The following is a 22,428-nucleotide window of genomic DNA, read 5'->3' as shown; positions in this document are numbered from 1 at the left end:
CAACAATTGATTGCAAATTGCTAGTTGGGAACACGTCAATTGCTAACAGTGTGCATAGAACTGTGCTTTAGAAATAGGTCTCTAACATTTCCATCCTAAAGCCAAAAGACCCTATTTATTAAGTAGCAAGGCTACTCTTCCCCCCTCTCCCTCCATCTATGATATTGATATGGGACTTTTCATGCTGTATTTGATTTTAAAGCTATACTTACTATTGCTATCTGCATGGTTTGGCATAGTTGCTAAGAGTGTGTGGTGCAACCTGGCACATTCCTAATTCAAATCTCCCTCCAGCCTTCCACTTACTAGGTCATGGATCAGCAGAATATAAAATAGGGGCTTGTTCACACTATGCTTTACTATGAGTTTTCAAGTCAAGAATTTCTGGACATCATTCACATGATGTTTCCCTCAACCAGAATCCACCCCTCCCATTTTTGAGAGTGGCTTCCTGTTTTCCCAGTGCTGGGAAAATCTGAAAAGCAAAGCAAAATCAAACCCAATCACCTGTTGCCTGGCTGCAGGGTAGAGTGCTGCTGTTTGCCTTCTCTTCTGTTAAGATGGCACCAGAAAGACCCGTGCCAGTGTTTCCAAAACATCCTGCTCCTATGGATGACTTGAAAATTGCTGATTGTCTTGATGGACCTTTTTACGATTTTTCAGCTTGTTGCAGCCATTGCAGTGCACTGTGGTAGATGCTGTATGACCTTTAATTGTATTTTATTGCTTTATTTATTTATTTATTTATTTATTACTGTGTTTTATTGCATTACAGTTTGAATTCCATAGAATTCAATATCTAGGTGCTCTTTATACACATGTTGCGGATCATCTAAATGAAGCCCATGGACCACAGTCTCTGCCACCCCCACTCCCCCACTAAAATGGGTATTAAGGTAAAGAGACCCCTGACCATTAGGTCCAGTTGTGACCGACTCTGGGGTTGCGGCGCTCATCTCGCTTTATTGGCTGAGGGTGCCGGCGTACAGCTTCTGGGTCATGTGGCCAGCATGACGAAGCTGCTTCTGGTGAACCAGAGCAGCGCACGGAAACGCTGTTTACCTTCCCGCCGGAGCGGTACCTATTTATCTACTTGCACTTTGATGTGCTTTCGAACTGCTAGGTTGGCAGGAGCAGGGACCGAGCAATGGGAGTTCACCCCGTGGAGGGGATTCGAACCTCTGACCTTCTAATAGGCAAGTCCTAAGCTCTGTGGTTTAACCCACAGCGCCACCCGTGTCCCCTAAAATGGGTATTAGTCAGTAGTTAATACACACCATTGGATCCAGGGTGGGCTTTTTAAGGAGCTGATGTACCACTGTTTCTTTATGTGTGGTGGGCACCACGTCATCCAGGACCCACCCTGTCATCCTGCTTTGGCTACCTTTAACCAGCCAGCGGGGTATGTGGTTGGACACATTACTGCAAGTATCCTGTCCATGTTAGCAGGCTTCATCAATGGAACTTGATCCCATAATACTGGGCCAGATGTAGCACTGCACAACCTGACTGAATTGGTCACGATAAGTTGCTAGAATGCAGAACAAGTTTGTCTTTGAAGTATCTTGCAAACTACTTGCAGCTGGCGTGCTTTCAAACTGCTAGGTTGGCAGGAGCTTGGACAGAGCAATGGGAGCTCACCCCGTCGCTGGGATTCGAACCGCCGACATTCCGATCAGCAAGCCCAAGAGGCTCAATGGTTTAGACCACAGCGCCACCCGCGTCCCTACTTTCACTAGAACTTGCCTATCAACTGTGCCTAGTTCATTATAAAATTGTTTGACCTATTTGAAAGATTGATGTTCCATACTTACCAGTATGTATTAAACTGAGATGATAGCAGCTAAATAAATAGTATTCTGTATTTGAGGAAAACGTGTATATTGAAGTTGTTATATGTAAGATGGGTTAATGACAGGATGCTCCAACATGCCTCATTTGGCTTGCACCCTTTCATTCCTTGAATTTTTTTGTATTTCCCAGCAAGAGACATTTCTTAACATGTATTATGTCTTTATGATTAATTCTTCTTTTATTTCTACCCTTTCCTGTTCTGACATTGCTTTAAATACTGGATTAGTCTTTCAGGACATCAGGCTGTTAATGCACAAAATTAGCTACATGTGCTGTAGGTTTTTTCAATCTAAATAAAATATGAGATATGCACTTCCTAAGTAAAATATATTTGGATCCATGCATATAAGATGGATCAAACATTTTATGTTTGTTTCTGGTGATACAAGAGCCAGCAAGGCTTCTTTTCAACATTTGGGGCAAGTGCTCTCTACGAAAGTCTTACAAAACCTATTCATTCTTCCCTCCATTTCTTCTTAGTGTAGAAGTACATCAACATTCCTTGTAATTTGATTCTTTTGACAGGCTAGAGCAGGCCCCTGAAACTGAGATTCCCTGGTTGCCCAGCCATGTGACTCAATGTGGAGAAATATATATCATACTCAGGAAATTAGGAAGATAAGTGAGAGAGATGCTTATATTTTCCATTGCTTTTTGGCAAAAAATAAAAGGTATGCTGACCAAATGCTCATTTTGCATGTGTTTGGGGTCACTTTTGATAATGAGGATGGAAAGTTAAGATGGGCTACAGAATCTCAATCTGCTAAATCTTCTAAATTATATTGGCAGAATAACCAATGCCATAAAGGGAAAAGTCTTTCCAAAAATCCTCTTATATGCACATAATGGAGGAGATAGTATACAGTGGTACCTTGGGTTACATACGCTTCAGGTTACATACGCTGCAGGTTGCAGACTCCGCTAACCCAGAAATATTACCTCAGGTTAAGAACTTTGCTTCAGCATGAGAACAGAAATCGTGTTCCGGCGGCACGGCAGCAGCAGGAGGCCCCATTAGCTAAAGTGGTGCTTCAGGTTAAGAACAGTTTCAGGTTAAGTACGGACCTCCAGAACGAATGAAGTACTTAACCCGAGGTACCACTGTATTTCGTTTCAGTTTTGCAGTTCTCAATGAATAAATGCATTAGAAGCAATTGCACATAAAATATGGTGGAAGAACAATGCGGATACTGCTTACTGTGACTAGGAGTATAGGAAGCTGCCTTATATAAAGTCAGACCAATGGCCATCTAGCTCAACACTGTCTACACTGTCAGGCAGCAGCTGCCCAGGGTTTCAGGAAGGAATCTTTCCCAGTCCTACCTGGAGATTCTGGAGATTGTACCTGGAACCTTCTGCATGCAAAGTAAATATTCTACCACTGAGCTATGGCCCTTCTGTAAAGCTGCCTGCTTGAAGGTGGGTCCCTGCCCATGAAAACTGCTTACCAGTGATACCAGTCTAGTCCAGTCCAGTTTGATTTACTTATGTTTAGCGAACACCCATTACACACATAAAAATAATAACAAGAATACTGCTACTAATAGTGGTTTGCATTTCTACTCTCCGACCTTTGGAAGCGAAATCATTTGCCATTCCCCTTTAAGTTTTACTACACGAATTTGTAAAAGGTGCTCGCCGTAATCCAACTGCTCAGAGAGAGGAACAGCAATCAAGCTCGTGCAGAGCTTGTCTGAGGCCCCGGGCAGAAGTCTTGTTAGAATAAAGGTATGAACCTCATACCAAAAAGCAGCCACTTCCTGCCAAAACCTCCAGGCCAGCTTAGGCCTCTGAGGCCCAGGGCATGTGTACCCAGCTGCCCCCCTGCATGGGCAATTGGGCCAGGCACCACATTTGAAGTTGTAGAGTGCATTGGCATCTGTGGCATGCCTTTCACTTCGTAGCCATGCATGTTAGGAAGAAGAACTGCAAATACTTCTCCTTTCCTTAATCTCCTTTCCAAAATCTCCACTGCCATTCTGCACTCACTGAGCACTCTAGAACAGGCTAATCTTTTGGCACTTTCATTATCTAATCTTTGGCTTGCCAGTAGCATGCAAAGTGGATAAAAACCAACCTGAATGTTGCTTCTGTTAGGTCTCAGCTGAATTTCCCCCCATAGGGTAACAGCATTGATTTCCTGCTATTGGGTTGTGAAGGGGTGTGGGAGGGGAGAAAGAGAGAGAATAGTCTTGTGACAGACTATCTCAATTTAGAATGGAAGATAGTGCTTTCAATCTCACTTGTTGTTAGATAAGTGGTCTCCAATATTTCAAAAGCAGAAAGATATTTCAAAAACAGGCACAGGGTCAGGCAGCAAAACTATTGCCTTTGAACCATCTCTCCATCTAACAAACTGAAAATAGTCCATCGCAAATGGAAGGAAGGATAGATCCTCAGAATGCATTTAAAAGTATACTGGCAACCCAAAACTATTCCTGATGTTTGCCAAAATTGTCTTTATTGCTTCCCTACAGAAACACAAAGATTGTTCAAGCACAGTTTTTGTAGAAAAAGCTTAAAAATAATTGCTGTTATTAATTATGTTGCTTTTACCTGCCTCTTGCAATGCTAGTATACTACAAATGTGATCCATCCTTAGAACTTTTGCTGAAACTGTCTTTGAAGCAGTCATAAGCTTGACAAATGATATTGCTTACAAATGTGGAAATTGTGAGTGGGGGAAAACTTATATTCCAATAAAATGTGGTATTGATCATGGTAGATGCTGGAATGTAGCAGGAGCAAAATGGATAAGGTTACAGCCATGCTTTGAGGGTAGATAAATAGTGTGAAAACATTCACACATATAGTCCTATGTTCTTTTAGGTCCCCCGCTTTCCTACTTGGAAAATACAACTCTCTCTTAGATTGCAATCCTTTCCACTTTACTGGAAGGAAACCCCACTGAATCAATGGGATCTGCTTTTAAATAGACATAGGGTAGCATTGCTGCAGAACTAACGTTGCCAAAAAGTATATCGGAAGATTATGCAGTTTATATTTCCCCTGAATTGTTTGCATTTTAAAAGAGTAATAAAAATTGGTAGTAGTGTATTGCTTTGTTTGTTTTCAGATGATGGTTTTGAGTACTGTGTTTGCCTAATTGTCCTAACAGTGAAAGGTGGCATGAGCTACTTGCCCTTAAAATTGTATCAAGTAAATCTTTCCTCTCCCACTCCCACCATGGAAGATGCGGATCCAGATTGATTTACTGATTCGGTATAGGAGGTTAACTTGTGTTGAGACTTAGCTGCAAGTTTGTTTCCTCAGCAGTCTAACTTGGAGTTTATCTGGTTCACATCGATCCTTTAGTTTTATAATGAAACAGTTTGTTTGCTTGTGTGCAAATTGTGTTTTCTTAGACAGAAACATAACAGACTTGTAAAGGGGCCAGCCTTTTGATCATGTCTCATCTGGAAGTGCAAAATCTCCACTGCCATTCTGCACTCAGTCATTGAGCACTCTAGAACAGGCTAATAATATTACGTTACTTCTCCTGCATGCTTTGTTTCTGATTGCTATTCTTTAAGAAAACACGTTTTAAAGTTTGGGTGATAAACTTTTTCTCTTGTCTGTGGTAGAAACAGTGTCAGAATTCACAAGCTATTCTTTGAAACCAGACCTTTTGCTTAGCAATGGAGCTGGCCACTTCTAATTCTTGTTTACATGCTTTATTCTGTTCTGCAGATGGAGAGTTAATGTTTATTTATTTATTTAGGCATCTGTATGCCAGGGAGACGTACTCCTCTTTCAAAGTGGTTAAATACTTAACAAAATTCTTGGAAGTAAACAAGGGTAAACATGGTAATTATGGAGGGTCCCACCCCCCACCTTCCACGGGACTTCAGCATATTTCAACAAAGCCAGGCATGCCATGACAAAAAATAAATTAAAATAGGTCTTTAATAAACAAGATAGGCAATAGGAAATAATACTGGTCAGGGCTTGTTTTTCTGGCAAAAGGCCCCTACTCCAACCTGTTGCAACCACCTATAGGTCTGTAGGGACACCCCAATACAGGAGGCCCCATGTAGGAAAAGAACTTTAACATTTCTGTTTGACTGGGATCCTTGCCAGTGGCAAAGTTCAATGTGCAGTTTTCAGTAATTTTCTGGTATTATTCTGGTTTCGTTTTTTGTGTTTTTTTTTTGATAGACCAGGACAAAAGCGTTCGACCCAAAGTCATGTTTCCTGATTTCTGTCATTTCTCAAGATGTGAATGAAGGCTGCTGAGGGACTTTGTGAGTTGGAAAACTGGTGTTACCTCAGAGCCACTGATGTTTTCTTTTTTCCCTTCTGCCCTGCCCCAGGCTCTCCCTTCACATCCTGTCTTGTGCCTTTGTAAGTCTCATACTTGGATGCAATTCATGTTGATTATTTCCCTGTGCAAACAATGTGTGACTGTTCTTATGCAACCAGCAAACAATTTTATTGATTTACTGGTTGGGACATTAGGTGTATAACGTTCTATAGATGCTGCAATACTTCACTAGCAATCCTGTATTTATAATGTTGCATGTCACCCCAGTCGCCGAGTAGTGAGAGGTTCCAGGGGTTCTAGGCTCTTACTCAGGGTTCCTTTTGGAAATAGGGCACAGCCGAGACTGTGGTGTCTTTATGATATATGATTTATTTACACAATATATAACGTGATCCTTAGGTGGAGGTGGCTGCTTTTTGGTATGAGTTTATACTTTTATTCCAACAAGACTTCTGCCCTGGGTCTTATTTCTCCTGTAGCTGCAGCCTTGGATTTGAACAGCAATCAAACATTGTTCTCAACTGTTTCTCTGACTCTATCTCCAGCTTGCGGCTTTTCTTCTCACACAGAGCCCCTTACCTTTGTTTCCCGTAATGGCCCATCACCCAGGCTATCACCTCTACATAGGAAACTACTCTGGCTTATATTTTCACACTTTCCAGATCCAGGGATTAGAAGGATCTCACATACAGCCTATGTCCTCCCTGCCAAACTCATAACAATAATGAACATGTTTTTTCTTATGGTACTATTACCTCATTAATGAGGTTTGGGTTTGGGTTCTTTATGCAAATTATTGTAGGGCTTGGCTGTGAACTAGGATGAGCATCATGATAGATACCGAAATACAAGTGGGAGATTTTAAGGGGCTGTGTTTGGGTACGTCTGTTGTTGCATTCAGGTGTGGGGTATTGCATTAGCTTTCCAGATTATAATGCTAGCAGTTCTGTCCCATTTTCTAATGTTCCTTTCACACTGCAGACTTCATTATGTCATGGAACTGTTGCTTTTTGAGCAATATACTGGCATGTCACCCTAAATTTCATTCATACCAGTGAGTGTGGTATGGCCCAACAATGAATGTCGTTGGACAATGTCACTACTCCCTCACCCTTTCTGCGCATGTGCGGTTCTGTTCACCCATGATTCAGCCATAAGAACTGCAGGAAGGAACAGTTTGCTGGTATACTGCCCCGAATTTCATCATTTTACTCTTGCGATTTCCTGGGTTAATGACATTGCAAACGTATTATTTCGGGAACCAATTAGCACACAAATTACTGCTAAACTTCCACTATGTTCTGCTGACTTTCCAGGTGTGATTGTTAAGTTGTTAGAAAGCTCAAATATAATATAGAAATTAATAGTTAGGGAAATATTGAGGAAACAGAATAAACTACCATGTAAATGCACCCTGCATCTCCTGCGCCCCAATTTCCTCTGGATATCATGCTGGCACTGTCTGCACCCCCCTTTCTTCCTTGTGGTATTGTCTTCACCTCTCAACTACCCCTACTGCTACCAGCCACCACCATCTGTTTTCCCCACCTTTGGCATATTAATAGTTCACTGCGCCATCATTGTTATGTATGTACCATGCCAATTTCATGTGCACCAAAATCACATTGATGGAAACCAAGTTGGGAACAAAAAGTGTCAAAGACACAGCCATGCTACCTCACATTCAGCTACATAACTTAATCAAGAAGCATAGACTCTCTTTTCAAAATGCATTTGCCAATATTGTTCATGTGGGTGTTGAAAGAAGAGGTTTATTGCTCAGACTGGACATTAAAACACTGCATCTGTTGTGAGACCACCAATTTAGGAACTGGTCAATAGGGTCTGAAGAATTTGAAAAAGAAGCCCACAACCTGTTGAATATTTCATCTAGTGAGTGAATCATCCTGCAGAGGCTGACTGTACAAGTTGTCTAAACCACAACCTCCTGTGGTATCAAAACCACTATCTGACTTTTAGAAGACATCTGAAGGCAGCCTGTTTAGAGAAGTTTTTAATGTTTGAAGTTTTATTCTGTTTTTAGTCCTCTGCTGGGAGCCGCCCAGAGTGGCTGGGAAAACCCAGCCAGATGGGCGGGGTATTATTATTATTATTATTATTATTATTATTATTATTATTATTATGCCAGCTGAGCTGTAATGAACCAGCTGCACTCCAATCAAGAAGGCTGAGCTTGTTTTGTTCCATGAGATCTAACAGGACAAACAAAAGGGGGAAAATGGCATAATCTTCTAGTCAAAGGAAATCTGCTGACCTCAGTGTGAGAATTTAGCTTTTAAAACTTAATTGGAGTTTCTTAATTTTGCCTGGATTTTCATGATAATTAAACAGAAATGCTACAGAGTGATGAAAGCACTTGCAATTGTGTAGAGTACTTTTAGGCATATGTTGGCATTGATTGATAATAAGTTTGTTGATAATAAGTGGCGACAGTAGTAATCATTCCTATAGTGCAGGGATGAGGAACTTTTCAGGCCAAGGGATGCATTACTCAAGTGCAGAAGTATTGAGGACACATTCCTGTAGTGGGTGGGATCAGATCCAAAAGTGGGTGGGACACACCAGACACACAAACACAATCATATATACATGCAAAGAAAGCTGTTTCTCATGGAAACAAAGGCATATATTCAATCGTTCGTGACCCCACTCAAGTTTAACACATTTTCTTCATAGACTGTGAAGTCCTGACTGTGCAAAAGAATTTGGTAATCCCTGTAGAAGGACACAAATACCATGAATGCAGAGCTGTGCTCAAGCCCCACCTTGCAGTTCTTCAGAGCTTCAAACTTCAAAATGCAATTGCATTGCCAAAGTGCTGCATGCGTGCAATGGAAAAACATCAACACTTTTTGAAGAAATACAAATCTAATACATCTCTGCTTAAGTGTTTTCTCCTCTGCTTTGATATTCTCGCAGAGAAAGGAGCTCCAGATGCACCCTTTTCACAATATCAAAACCTTTCCCCCTCTTAGCTTCTCACTGCCGAACAGCTGATGTGTGCTGGTAGCAGGGGAGCAGAAAAATCCAGAGCTAACCATGTCCTATATATAGGGTTACGGGTTCTCCACCTCTCCTAAAGTGCTTTAAAAAGCCCCAAAAACTTTCAAGGGTTTTAGAACCTGTATCTCATTTCCCCTCGCAATGCCACTGTTGTTCCCATTTTGCAGGTGGAACACTGAGGCCAAAACTGTAATGTGTAATGCTCTGCTGTGGATTTACGAGTGGATCATACTGGAACAATGGAAGTTGTCTTTGTCTTTGTTCACTTAACCCAGTATTGACTCTGACTGGCAGTGCTTTTCCAGTCAGAAATCTTTCACACCGCCTGCAACCAGATCCCTTTAACTGGAGATGTCAGGGAATGAATCGGGGACCTTCTGCACACAGAGCATATGCTCAGCCAATAAGATATGGTCTCTCTAGCAAGTAATGAGGGAAGTCCAATGAGGGAAGCTTGGCGAGGACACGAAGTGTAATTAATAAGAGAAGAAAGCTGTTGTTTGAATTAAGGGGTAGATTGTTAGCACTTATCTCACCTCTCTCATGGTGCCAGTCCAGCCTGAGGACCCACATGACGGAGTCTTTGATGGTTTTGCTTCAGAAAAGCCCATAAACACAGGTTGGTAGAACCTGAGCAAGACTGGACTAGTTAGGAAAGGAAAATTACCTCATATGGCTTGAGAGTGCTGCCTCCAGCTTAAATAGGAATTGTCTCGCACAACAAGAAGATTGCTCCTGAATTCCTCCACCTAGCCACACAGCAAAGGGAGGCTACTAAAACATTAACAATGGAAATTTATTTACCGTTATTTACAAGGTTTCCCACAGAACCGTTGTTTTGCTGTTGTTGCAACTTCTTGGCCCATCTCGCCAACTGCCTCCTTTTCAACCAACTGCTACCCAAGAATTGATTATAAGATGGGAACTTGGCATTTAAACCTTCCAATAAGGGTCATGTTTCCGTTTTCTGAACTTTGGGAGCCTTCACTGCTCAAGTTTGACTGTTCAGCATAGTTAGCTCATATGTTTTAAAAATATTATGAAACGCTTATACAGTGGAACCTTGGTTTTCGAACGTAATCCGTTCCGGAAGACCGTTCGACTTCCAAAATGTCCAAAAACTGAAAGCGGAAGCCTTAATAGGGAAACTCAAAACGGAAGCCCCGTAGCATGTTCGGTTTCTGAAAATCGAAGTTACTTTCTGGTTTTTGGTGTTCGGAAGCCAAAACATACGACAACAGAGGCATTCGGGAACTGAGGTTCCACTGTATTATAAATTGCATGCCCCAACACACGTGTATTCTATCACCTCAGTTAGACCTTAGTGACTTAGTGACAGCGCCAGATGTGAAACTTTTTGCTACTGAGCAGATAAGCCATCTTGTTCTAAGGTGTGGAAAAAACTTCAAAGTCAATGTTTTTCAAATTCTAATAACTATGCACATTAAAGAAAGAAAGTAGACTGATAACTACCTGCATCACCATTGATGACATGATCTCATTTGCTATTCAAAAACAATTTCCTTTATAATTATATGGACACAGCCCATGTGTTACAAGAACGGGTATCTATGTTCGTCTAGTGTATTATTAAGTGAGCTTAGTTTTACCTCATGATCTGTGGAGAGCATAGCCAATGAGAAAGTGTTTCCTGCAAAGTCTTCCCACTTTGTTGCGAAGGGGTAGGGAGCGTCCCTTGCACAAATCCTAGCTTAGGAGACATTCTCTTTGAATTGTGACTTTGGTCAAGAGTCATATGAAACTTAGAACTGCTGTTGACAACTGAACATTTTATTATAGAGGAAAAGATCCTCTTAGGAATGCAAAGTCAATGATTTCCTCTGTGAAGAATTTCTTATGCACATCAACACACCAGCATTTGATGCTTAATCCTTTAATATGATTTTTCTACACCCATTTCAACGTCTTTAAACTGACATTTTTTTAAAGGAATGAAACAGCTTGCTGGTCAAAACATAGGTAGGTTTAAAGGTGGAAGGCGTCACTGCAATCTTTTCATATTAAAATTACTAAACTCTTATGTAATTCTTGTTCTTGATGCACTTAAAAAATTAGTAGATCCCTTATAACAGATAAAATATTTGGGTTCCTTCCCAACGCCAATTGAACCTATTTATCGGCTTGTATTACAGCAGCATTGACTTTGCCCTGTTCCACAAGAAAACCTTCCTGTCAGAAACAATTTCAAGTTTTTGCTGTAATATGGATCCATAACACCCATAATCTCTGTGAGATAAAAGGTGGGAGAGGACCTTGGTCTTCCATAAAGGCATTCTTCAATTTTGAATCCTCTGCATGGTTAAGGGTGATCAGAGTTATAGCCCAACAACCTCTGGGAACCCAAGGTTGAAAAACACTGCTCTATAGCTTCTTTTGCTAACCTGGTGCCCTTTGGCATGCTGGCTTGAACTGATGAGAATTCAAGTCCAAAAGAAGTTAGTGAAGACTGCTACAGCTAATGTAAACACTGGGTCAATAGAAGAGGCAAAGAAGCACCAATAGCAATATTAGCACCAGTACTGGAAGGTGGAAATGGTGGTGGTAAGTCTGGCCTCCAGAACGATGCCAAATGTTGCAACAACTTCTTGCAGAAGGACTTAAGTCCAGTCATAAATAGTTCAAAGAGGGAGAACAGAACCACACAACTGAGCTCTTTAGCCACCTGTTTATGTGGGTAATGCTAGCACTGAATCATGTTCATTCTAGGGTATGAGAAATGCACTTCTAATCTTTGCAATTCAGCAGGTTTAGATGCAGCTGCAGTAGGTAGGAAGTAATCCTACAGGCTTGGGGATGTGGGAATGAAAGGGTTATCTTTCATCTAGGTGCGAAAGCACACCCTGCATTAGCCGGGAGGCACAAAGATAATAATAGCATGGGAGGATGGCAGCCTGCACTCTGGAACGGTTTATGAGGAGGAAGTCCGCAATTACATATTTCTGGGCAAACATTAACCAAGACTGAAGCAGAGTTTTGTAGGAAAACAACTGACTGGAACGACCAGTAATATAGTTGTTGAGCAGACTGAAAACATTCATGTGGCGTGAAAAGCAAAGTTGAGAATGCTTTGAGAGACAAAACAAAAGGCCTGATAACATTTACCAGACTTGTAGATTTTTCTGCTGAAATATACTTCTCTCTCCTGCTCGTAGTTATTGCAGGTAACTCAGGATAATTTAATGAAATGAATGAATCAAACTAAAGCAATACATCAGTTGGTTGCCATGAATGCAGATTTGCCTTAAAGAGCCGTCCAAAGGAAAATAAAACCACCACGACCATCTCCTACATGCTGGATTTACCCTAAGATAGTTGGGTGGTGCCTTGTACAACTTTTGGCAACTCCTGCAGCCAAGCTGGTGCCAGATGTATTGCTCTGCTTTCCTTTGGACCACAATCAGCAAGGTGCTGAGAGGGATTTGTCATCCAGGCATCCCAGGGCCTCCATACACACTGCCCCGGCTTGCACCTTGGGAAGGTCACTTTGGTGCTGCTAACATAGCAGTTTGACTTCAACCCCACAGGTGACTCCATTATCTGTTGAGACATACGGATGCCAGCAACAGCTCTAGCAAGCTCTGTGTACCAAACTCTGAATTTAAGTACTTTGCTGGACTAAAATGTTCAAAAAGGCCAATCCAACAGCCATATAATGCACTAGAATTGTGGAGTATCAGTGGTGTGGGAAAATGAAATGTTATTCAGTTTATATGATAACTCCAAAATGGATCAGGGCAAGGATGAGACCTGGCTCTAAATAAACAGACTTGCAGAGCCTCAAGGGTCATCGTGCAAGAGACTTTAAACCAGATGATATGCATTGCCTTCTATGCCTTCCAATAACAAAGATGCAGGTAATATCTTCTCAGCAATGAGCTCCTAAATTAGTACAAAAAGAATGAAATGGTTGGGCAGCTCCTCTACGACAAAAGCCATCAATTTTAACATAAGCCAGTGTCAGCTGTAATCTTGCCTTTCTATACTATGTGTGTGCATTCAGTGCTGGAAGGAATAATTATTTACAGCTGCTGTGACTAAAGCACCAACAGCCACCTGCCAGATTTAGTAAGGCTCACACAAGGCTATGACATTAGAATGGGCAAAATGGGCTGGCCATAGAAACCGAAAAGGTCACCTGTTAAGGAACATGGATCTGGAGCTTATTAAGTTGGGAACAACTCCCGTCAGCCTTGACCATTGGCCATGCTGGCTAAGGCTTCAGGGAGCCTTGACAGTTCTGACTACTCACGTAATTCATTTAATCAGGTGGGTCTTTTGAATGGAATTAGTGATTCTCAAGAACGGATATGAAATAAAAGTCCATCAAGTTTGTTACCGCTTGAGTTCCTGAAGCAGAAAACCCAATAAACCTCTCAGTCCTGAAAATAGTCAGGACAAACTCCTGGGTTCAGAAAACTAGTTTTTGGAAAACACAGGATTCTTTTATTTAAGTGTATGGCTTTTGTACCTGTTTCCAGTCGGTAAGTCTTGGAGTTGTAGTAAAAAGCAAAAAAGAAAAAGCAGCTTGACCTGTAAGCTTGACGTCTCAGGAATGTAGAAGCAGTTGTAAAACATGGATTGTCAGTGGGGGATGGAGAAGAGAAATGTTGTGGGCTTCACAACTGAAGCAATACACATGGCTGTCTAAATGGGGGCCGTCCTAGGCCCATTAAGCCTAGGGTCTAAAATTACGCTGCTGCACCACTAAATAGAAAAAAAGACATATTGATGAGTGGTTGTGGTTGTGCCATCTGGTTTCCTCTTCTACAAATTCATCAGCATCTCTACCCAACCATCTTTTGCTCTATCTGAATATGGGGGGGGGGAGATGTGATTGTGTCTAATTGTTAACAAATGTGGACTGTTCCCTGAGTCTTCCATCTGAGTTTAATTCTGACAGAAGGCTACACAGAGGTATAATTACCTCAAGACAGATAGACCATTTAAGCACATATGACACAGCATAGCTTTAATTAGAGTAAATTGGCAACGTTTGTATTGCTGGTAGTTTGGAGGAGCTGTCAGATGCATATGCATATTATTTCCTGAGAGACTTACAATTGTGATAAAATCAGATAGACCACTCATATTTGTATGCAGATAGTGAGGCTGTGATATTTATAAATTTTAGACTGCTTAATATTCTACTTGTTTGAGAGACCGTATGGTGTAGTGGTTAGAGTGCTGGACTAGGACCTGGGAGACCAGGGTACAAATTCCCACTCAGCTATGAAGCTCATTGAGTGACTATGGGCCAGTCACTGTCTCTTTGCCTAATTTACCTCATAGGGTTGCTGAGAGAATAAAACAGGGAGGAAATGAGAGGGAAAACCATGTATGCCACCTTAAGTTCTGTGGAAGAAAGGCAGGATATAAATAAATAAGTTTGTTTGCTATCACTTTGTTATGTTTTATGTATGTAACCACTCTGGGATCATTTTTTAGTGATAAAGGTTGGGATACAAATGAAATAAACAAATAGATAAAAATAACTGGGTGCTACTAAAGAACTGGGATGCGGGTAGTGCTGTTTTCTAAACCACATAGCCTAGGGCTTGCCGATCGGAAGGTCGGCGGTTCGAATCCCCACGACAGGGTGAGCTCCCGTTGTTCGGTCCCAGCTCCTGCCCACCTAGCAGTTTGAAAGCACGTCAAAGTGCAAGCAGATAAATAGGTACTGCTCCGGCAGGAAGGTAAACGGCGTTTCCGTGTGCTGCTCTGGTTCGCCAGAAGCGACTTAGTCATGCTGGCCACATGACCCGGAAGCTGCCTGCGGACAAACACTGGCTCCCTCAGCCTATAGAGTGAGATGAGCGCACAACCCCAGAGTCATCCGCGACTGGACCTAATGGTCAGGGGTACCCTTACTTTTACTAAAGAACCACTGACTGAGGATCTATGGGTTTAGGCTTCCATTTCTTTCTTCCCAGCCCCATGTCCTGTGTCAGGAGTAGGCGAACTTCAGGATTGGGGGCCAAATGAGGTTGCCTGTATGGTAGTATACACAGTACCTTGCAACCAAAGTCTGAAAAAAATTACAGTGCAATCTTATACATAACTTCTCTGAAGTAAGGATAAGTGGGTGGGTATAGGATTATAGCTGTAACCATCTGAGCTCGGTGGAATTTATGTCTGAGTAAACTTGCTTAAAATTGCTGTGCATTCTTCTTCTTTTGCACTGATTTTAGTTCCCTTCAGTTTTTGCATCTAGAAAATAGAAGTTTGCATGGCAAGTAATGAAGGGAACTAAATGATTGCACCGTAGGTCTTATGCATTGACTTTTAAATTTATGAAGGCTTATTTTGTACAGTATCTTGACAGAGTGAATTGTGTGTGTGTGCGCATGCCACATATTCACAAAAGCAACAATTTCCTTTTAGAGGTCAGGGAACAAGGCTGTACTGCGTGATTAGCAGAGTACATGTTTCTTATCAAAGGCTTTGCAGTTCAGTTAATGAAGCCTGCAGCGCAGTCAGCAAAACAGTTTGCTGGACTAGCAGTATTTTGTAAAACTCAACTACCCAATGGTATTGAGCTGAGTTATTGCAATTAGTAGCAGGATCTATTAAGTCCGCCTCAAAATCTCTTAATTATATGGCTGACTCATCAAAATGCAGCTCATCTCACATCTTTTTATTTTAAAATACTGAATGAGCGGAGGCTGATTTCAATATCAAGTGACTTCTATGCTGGTTTACGTCCATTGATTTCAGTTAAGTATGCTTTGGAACAGTATGTTCCCATGGGGCCCTAAGATGTTGTGTGGTTAGCAGAAATTGTGTTCTGTCTATGGGGTTGATAAAAATACAAAGAGACTATGAAGGAGTAGTGGTCAGTTTTTAAAAGGAGAGCTACTGGGCCTGACCAAAAGTCATGCTGGATATATGTAGAATATATTGCAGTGGGCTGTGATGGAGGAGGATGTTAGGTCAACCCTGCCCAGCTATCCTCAATAGTTTTATTCTGTTTTTGTATTTTAGCAAATTGTTAAGTGAGTTTCCATATAGTAATAAATCATAGGCAGCTGGTGTGTTCCAGTGGATTCAAACCAGAAAAATCCCCGGATAACCTACTTTTTCATTCATCCTTTGGCAGAAACCCTAGTTCTCATGCCATACTGTAACTCAGCATGTAACAAAGCCGAGGGAGCCGGCGTACAGCTTCCGGGTCATGTGGCCAGCATGACTAAGCTGCTTCTGGCAAACCAGAGCAGTGCACAGAAACACCCTTTACCTTCCCGCCGGAGCGATACCTATTTATCTACTTGCACTTTGACGTGCTTTCGAACTGCTAGGTTGGCAGGAGCTGGGACCGAGCAACGGGAGCTCACCCCATCGTGGGGATTCGAACCGCGACCTTCTGATTGGCAAGCCCTAGCCTCTGTGGTTTAACCCACAGCGCCACCCGCGTCCCAACTTTGATATGAGTAATGGCTAATTTCATAATGCCACTATAAGAATGAAAGAGAGTGTAATATACTGTACTTGCAAATTGTTTCCCTCATGCGAAAGCGAGGACCCTAAATTGCAGCAAAAGTAGATGTTACTCAAGAGATGTTGGTCAGCCTCTTCTTTGAATGGCCAAAGGATTTCCTCCTCTCAACATAGGAACACTTGGCTTCCCAAACTGCCCTCACACCAGGTAGACCTTGCACAGGAATGAGTTCATCGCCAACTGAAATGCTGCCACAGCAACATTTTGCTCTTAATGGACATATAAAGAAAATACTGCATCCACTTCAAGCTGTGCACATGCTGTAAGAAGGCAACGTAATTATTTGTGCTGGAATTGTACCCTAGTTATTTACTTTGCACTGCTAATGTGTTTCCTATCCTTTACAAATTTGTTCTGGGAGTTGAAATGATCAGCAGCCTATGGGCAAGATTGTGCTGCCTCTTAAACCACTGTGAATTGATTAGCTTTCAGTGAAGCTATTCTGGATAGATACCAGACAACTGGCTAAAGCATTTGGCCCTGCACCAATGCTGTCCATGAAAAAGCTATGAGCAGGTAAAAGACAAACTGCAGTGTGCTCAGAACCAATGTAATATGTAACAGGCCTGACTTTTTGTTTGAAATGACACTTCTCATATCCCTGTGAAGTCATTTGCAATGGATTAGATTTCATTCTTTCACTTGCAGGGAGGAAGCATATACTGTATTTATGACATTGGCTCAGACATACAGTATTCAGAGCAGCGATCTATTGCTACATGTCAAATGCAGAGGCCTCAGGAAGAGTTTTGAAGCTTGGAAGGTTTTTTCTTTCAAAGGAAGAGAGAGTTCTCAAATCCTTTGTTTTATATACTTTCCCCAGGTCTGTGTTAGCAGAGTTTAGTATGTGCCACAACTTGATAGTGAGCATCTAATCCCAAAATAAACTATGAACTTTTAAGAGATTTTACCTTTCCTTTTAATTAAAGTGCAATTTTACAATACTGTTCCAGAGTTGCAGCTCTTCTGATGGTGGGTGAGGGGGAAGGACGCATCAGGAGGCATCTTCCAGAATGGAGGGAATGTTTGGTTTTGCAATTTCCTGACTTAGAAAGAGAAATGTTTTAGAAGAATGAAATGAAATTAACGATACCTTGGAAAATACTATTTCCCCAGCTGAGCAGCTGTGCTCTTAAAATTATATTTTATTAATGTTTATAATATAACAACAACAAAACCAACCAACCATGAATTAATTCACTGGTACAGGTAAAAGTTACAACGTAAGTCAGTAACAGCAGGATAAAGGGTCCCTTAAAGAAAGATTGAAGGGTGGTTCATTATACCAAGACTCTGAAAAAGAAAGAAGGGGTTCAGGGTCACAAATATTTCCAGAAAAAATCATACCTAGGAAAGTTAAAGTTCCTTTCAAGCTGTTTATTCAAATAAATGACAAAAGTCCACCAAACAGCGTGAACGTCTTCCAGCTCTTCATCTCCCCAAAGAACTTTGAGATACGGAGTGAGTTTTTCAGAAGGGCTCTGTGAAGAGCTTTCTAAAACCTACCGCCAGGGGTGATATTCCTTGATCAGCCACCAATCAGGCAGCAAGAGCATTAAAAGAGGTTTCAGAAAAATAGATGGATTATTCCCTTTAAACCAGCTAAAAGGCATGGGGCAGAACTGGGTTGAATCACAGCTATGACGATGGTGCCAATTTCTGAGATGTTCAGAAATTTGAACGTTCCTCCAAAAGGCCTGGACCACAGGCCTTGGCCAGAAGTGACTTTTATGCCTGATAAAAGAGCACATAAAACACAGAAAGCATCAAGTAAGGAAATGTTGGGGAAACGGAATCAAGTGCTATCTGAATGCAGCCAGAGATTCACTCAACATACATCAACAGGGGAAACACATAAAACCATTAAAAGATATCCTTCCAAGAATCCTCTTCATAAAAAACTTAAAAATGATCATGGCAATGGAAAAGAAGCAATGGTGCCAATGGGAGCTTTTCTCAGGATGCAAATAGCAGCTGTGGGGGCCCTTTGATGTGGATTAGGACTGTGGTGGTGGGGAAACATTAAGTTCTTCCTGTCTTGGTCCCAAACCAACTTTTTAATTTTATTTTTAAAAACCAAACAAACCCAAGCAATTATGAATTGAACATTTGCCATCATGTCTGTTTTGGCCCCTTCATAAAACAGATCTGTGGAGGTTCTCTGAATAAAGTTGTCTGTCCTCCCAAATGTTTTGGGGGAGGATGTTGAAGCTGATGACTTCCCTAGTGATTGGACATTCCTTCTTACTAGAATGCTAAGAACATAAGAAGAGCCTGCTGGATCAGGCCGGCAGCCCTTCTATAACCCAGCATCCTGTTCTCACAGTAGCTAAACAGATCCTTGTGGGAAACTTGCAGGCAGAGCCTGAGCACAAGACCATTCTCTCCTCCTGAAGCTTCTAGGAACTGGTATTCAGAAGCATCATTGCCTCCAACTGTGAAGGCAGAACATAGTCATCATCACCACCATCCATAGTTGCATTAGAGCCTTATGCATTATTCCAATGCAAGAAGAGAACATATGTATCTCAATGGGTAAAATGCACTTTTTCCTAAGATAAGACTGGCTATCTGGGAAGTGGAAGTCACATGTGATTCTCCTCTTGTTCCATCTTTTGAATATCTAAAGTATTCCAGAGACTTCCAGGACTCTTTCATCTTCTGTGTTTCAGTTGTTGAGCCTTTCCATATCAACAGTTCTCACTGCTAGTTCTTAAATTGACAACAGTACTACATTTCACCCCAGCTCCATTGGTCCATAATGTCATCCAGTTAATGTGTTAAAAACTTCCAGATCTTCGTCTATATTGATGATATGGCATCTCAGCTTTGTATCATCAGCAAATTTCATAAAAACAATATATTTTGTTTGCAAAGGCCATTGATGTAAAGCATGGAGCCATAAGAAATGCCAGTACTTAATTTTCTCCAATATGAAAATGTCCATGTCAGCCCTGATAACCTGTAGTAATGCAATGGACATGGTAAAGGAAGCAGATTGTTTTCCAGGTGAAATATTTTGGCACGGAGCCATTCATGACAATGAGAATGTGCCTCTTAATCTCAGGGTTGTTCGAGCCCCACGTTGGGCAAAAGATTCCTTCATTGCAAGGCGTTGGACTACATGACCCTCGTGGTCCTTTCCAACTCTAATATTCCATGATCTTGTCTGTTTCTCTTGTGCCCAGAAAACGAAGAAAATCATCTGGGGAGCTGTCTGATCCTGACAGATTGCAATTTTAGATAGCTGGTTGTTGTTGTTGTTTTGAAAGCTGTGTATCTAATTTTGTTATCCTTGATCATAAGAAGCAGCCATTATTGGACAATAACGAGCCAAAGTGTATTAATGACTCTAAAAAAAAAAAGAGAGAGGATGTCAATATATGGCCAACTCTGCTTCAAAAATCAATGAGAGTTTATTCTGTTGTCCTTTGGCTCTTCCCTGCTTCAAGTTCTGTGATTCTTTTAAATCTTTGGTTGCCCTAAACTGTATTGAGAAGGCTCTGGCTGTTTCCCTCTGTGGCGGATGAGGATGATGAGCCTGGTAATGTTTGTGTGCCCCTGTCTAGGCTTTGGAGTTGTTTACAACCCCCCTCCCCCACTTTAGAAAGGCCTTGAAAACAGCTGTCTCCTGGGCAATGAAATGCAGAGCATGACAGACTCAGAAAGACAAAGGAGCCTTTTACAGTTAAATGTGACAAAGGAAGTAAAAATGTTTTGTGGGAAAGCGGGATTGGAAGGAGATTTTGCATGCAGACAGGCACTGAAATTCACATCAATTTCAAAAACACATTTGCTAAATGCGCCCCCCCCATCCTCTGCACAAAGCTAAAGAGCAAAACTGCGCAGCAAACATTGAAGCTTTGCAATGTCAATGGAACCTGAGTGGAATTGCTAACAGATTTTCTCTCTCTTTCTCTGCATTCACACTGTATCACAAGTCTGAAGCCAGACCTTGTTTTCCTGAGGACAAAAAAGAGATCCTTTTGTTGCTGTTTTCCCCTTAGTGTCATCTCTTGCAGTTGCCATGGTAGCCAGCAAGTATCCTTTCAGCACAAGTTATTGGGTCTCCGGAAGGAAGTGCTCCAGTGCAGGGCTGGGTCTGCTGTTTTTATAGAACCTGTTACATAATGCATTCTATTAAAGTTTCCTCTTGCTGTTTTATTGTGCGAAGGGGAAATTAAATTTGATGGCTCCTAAAAAGTTTTATAGAGGATGCCAGGTGATTATTATATATTATATACACAGTTCTTTGTGTCAGTTGCACACAGCAACAATATTTCTGTATGGTGTTCAAGATGGACAAATATACACTAGAGCCATTGGCAATATTTACCTGCGTGCCTATCAGAAGAGGAAATTGAATTCTAAGCGGGGCAAGTTCAAACACTGTAAAAATGCACAGTGCTATATCCATCTGGAGAACCAGAGCAGCTTGCAACCTTAGCAATTTCAAAGAGAAGGTACATGTGTTCACAATGGTTTTCTGTTTTCCCGGGTCCAGGGAATTTTCTAACAGCACTCCATGGGAATATAAAGCACTTCTTACAGCCCAAGGACAAAAATAAATAAATGATCCTATAACCATGGCTTTCCCCAGCCCCACTGCAATTTCCATCTCTTTTGGTCTTTTCTAGGCAGTTGTACATCTTCTTGCACAGTGCCAGCCATGCACCAGAGAAAGACAGAAAAAAGGACGAGGAGCTGCTTTCAAGGTATGCTTATTTATTTGATTTATATCCCACCTTCCCTCCCAAGGAGCCCATACATGGCTTTCAAATAAGCATATCAGTCTTTTATCTTCCTGAATTATGGTGAATAAATGGCATTTGCTTCTGCATAGTCAGGCAAGGAATAATCATGAGCTTGATTGATTAGTGTCATTGCTTATCGTAACACACACACACACACACACACACACACGACTGGGAATAATCTAGCTAGTTTATAGAGGAAATGAGACTTTGCAGAAGGCAAGTAAGGGAGCTGGATAGCTCTTTTGCATTGTTTCCACTCAAGCTTCTAAATAAAAAGAATGTAGCTCCATTGCAACTAAGGGCCTGTTCACACAAAGATACTTCTGATGGCGTATGGTACAGCGGTTATGTGCCTAAGCATCTAGCCAGGTCACAATTCCTTTCCCATGAGTTCCACATCATCACCAGCTTACACAAAGCGGATTGACTGGGAGTGCCACAAATGAGTTGAATACTGCAGTGTGCATGAGACAGTGGTGGTGAATAGGTGGATTTATGAAGGAATAACCTCTTCTGTGTATGCTTAATATAGCCACTCAGTCTCCATTCTCAACATTTGGCAGTGCTGTAGCATGGGAGGGGGCCACAGGGGCGGTTGCCCCGGGCACAAAATTATTAGGGATGCAAAATTTCAGCACCCAGTGCTGCCTCAATACAGCTGTGCATTTCCGTCACTGAGCTCTGGAAGCGACCTCTTCAGACAATGGATCAACTTTTCTTTTCTTATCTCTGCAGCTGTGATCTCCTAGGTGACACGGGTGCTGTTAGGCATTGAGTACTCATGCATACTCTGTCCATTTTCCTCCCTTCTCCTTTTGCATGGCCCCGGGCACTGGCAACCCACACTATGCCACTGAGCCTCTTGGGCTTGCCGATCAGAAAGTCAGCAATTCAAATCCCCATGACGGGGTGAGCTCCCATTGTTCGGTCCCAGCTCCTGCCAACCTAGCAGTTGAAAAGCATGCCAGTGCAAGTAGATAAATAGGTACTGCTGCAATGGGAAGGTAAATGGC

General features: G+C 41.7%; 1 long non-coding RNA gene across 1 annotated transcript in view; it reads left to right on the top strand.

Annotated features, from left to right (window-relative positions):
* Positions 1–22,428, top strand: part of LOC310742542 — a 140,820-nt gene that overhangs the window by 27,070 nt on the left and 91,322 nt on the right. The window contains exon 2 of the long non-coding RNA XR_014538533.1: positions 21,296–21,373. This is a non-coding gene — a long non-coding RNA (uncharacterized lncRNA). The remainder of the gene's footprint in view (positions 1–21,295; positions 21,374–22,428) is intronic.

The sequence above is a fragment of the Podarcis filfolensis genome, assembly GCF_964270895.1.
Source record: "Podarcis filfolensis genome assembly, chromosome: 9".
NCBI lineage: Eukaryota > Metazoa > Chordata > Lepidosauria > Squamata > Lacertidae > Podarcis > Podarcis filfolensis.
The sequence above is the reverse complement of the archived record's forward strand: the minus strand, read 5'-3'. Positions and strand labels throughout refer to the sequence as shown.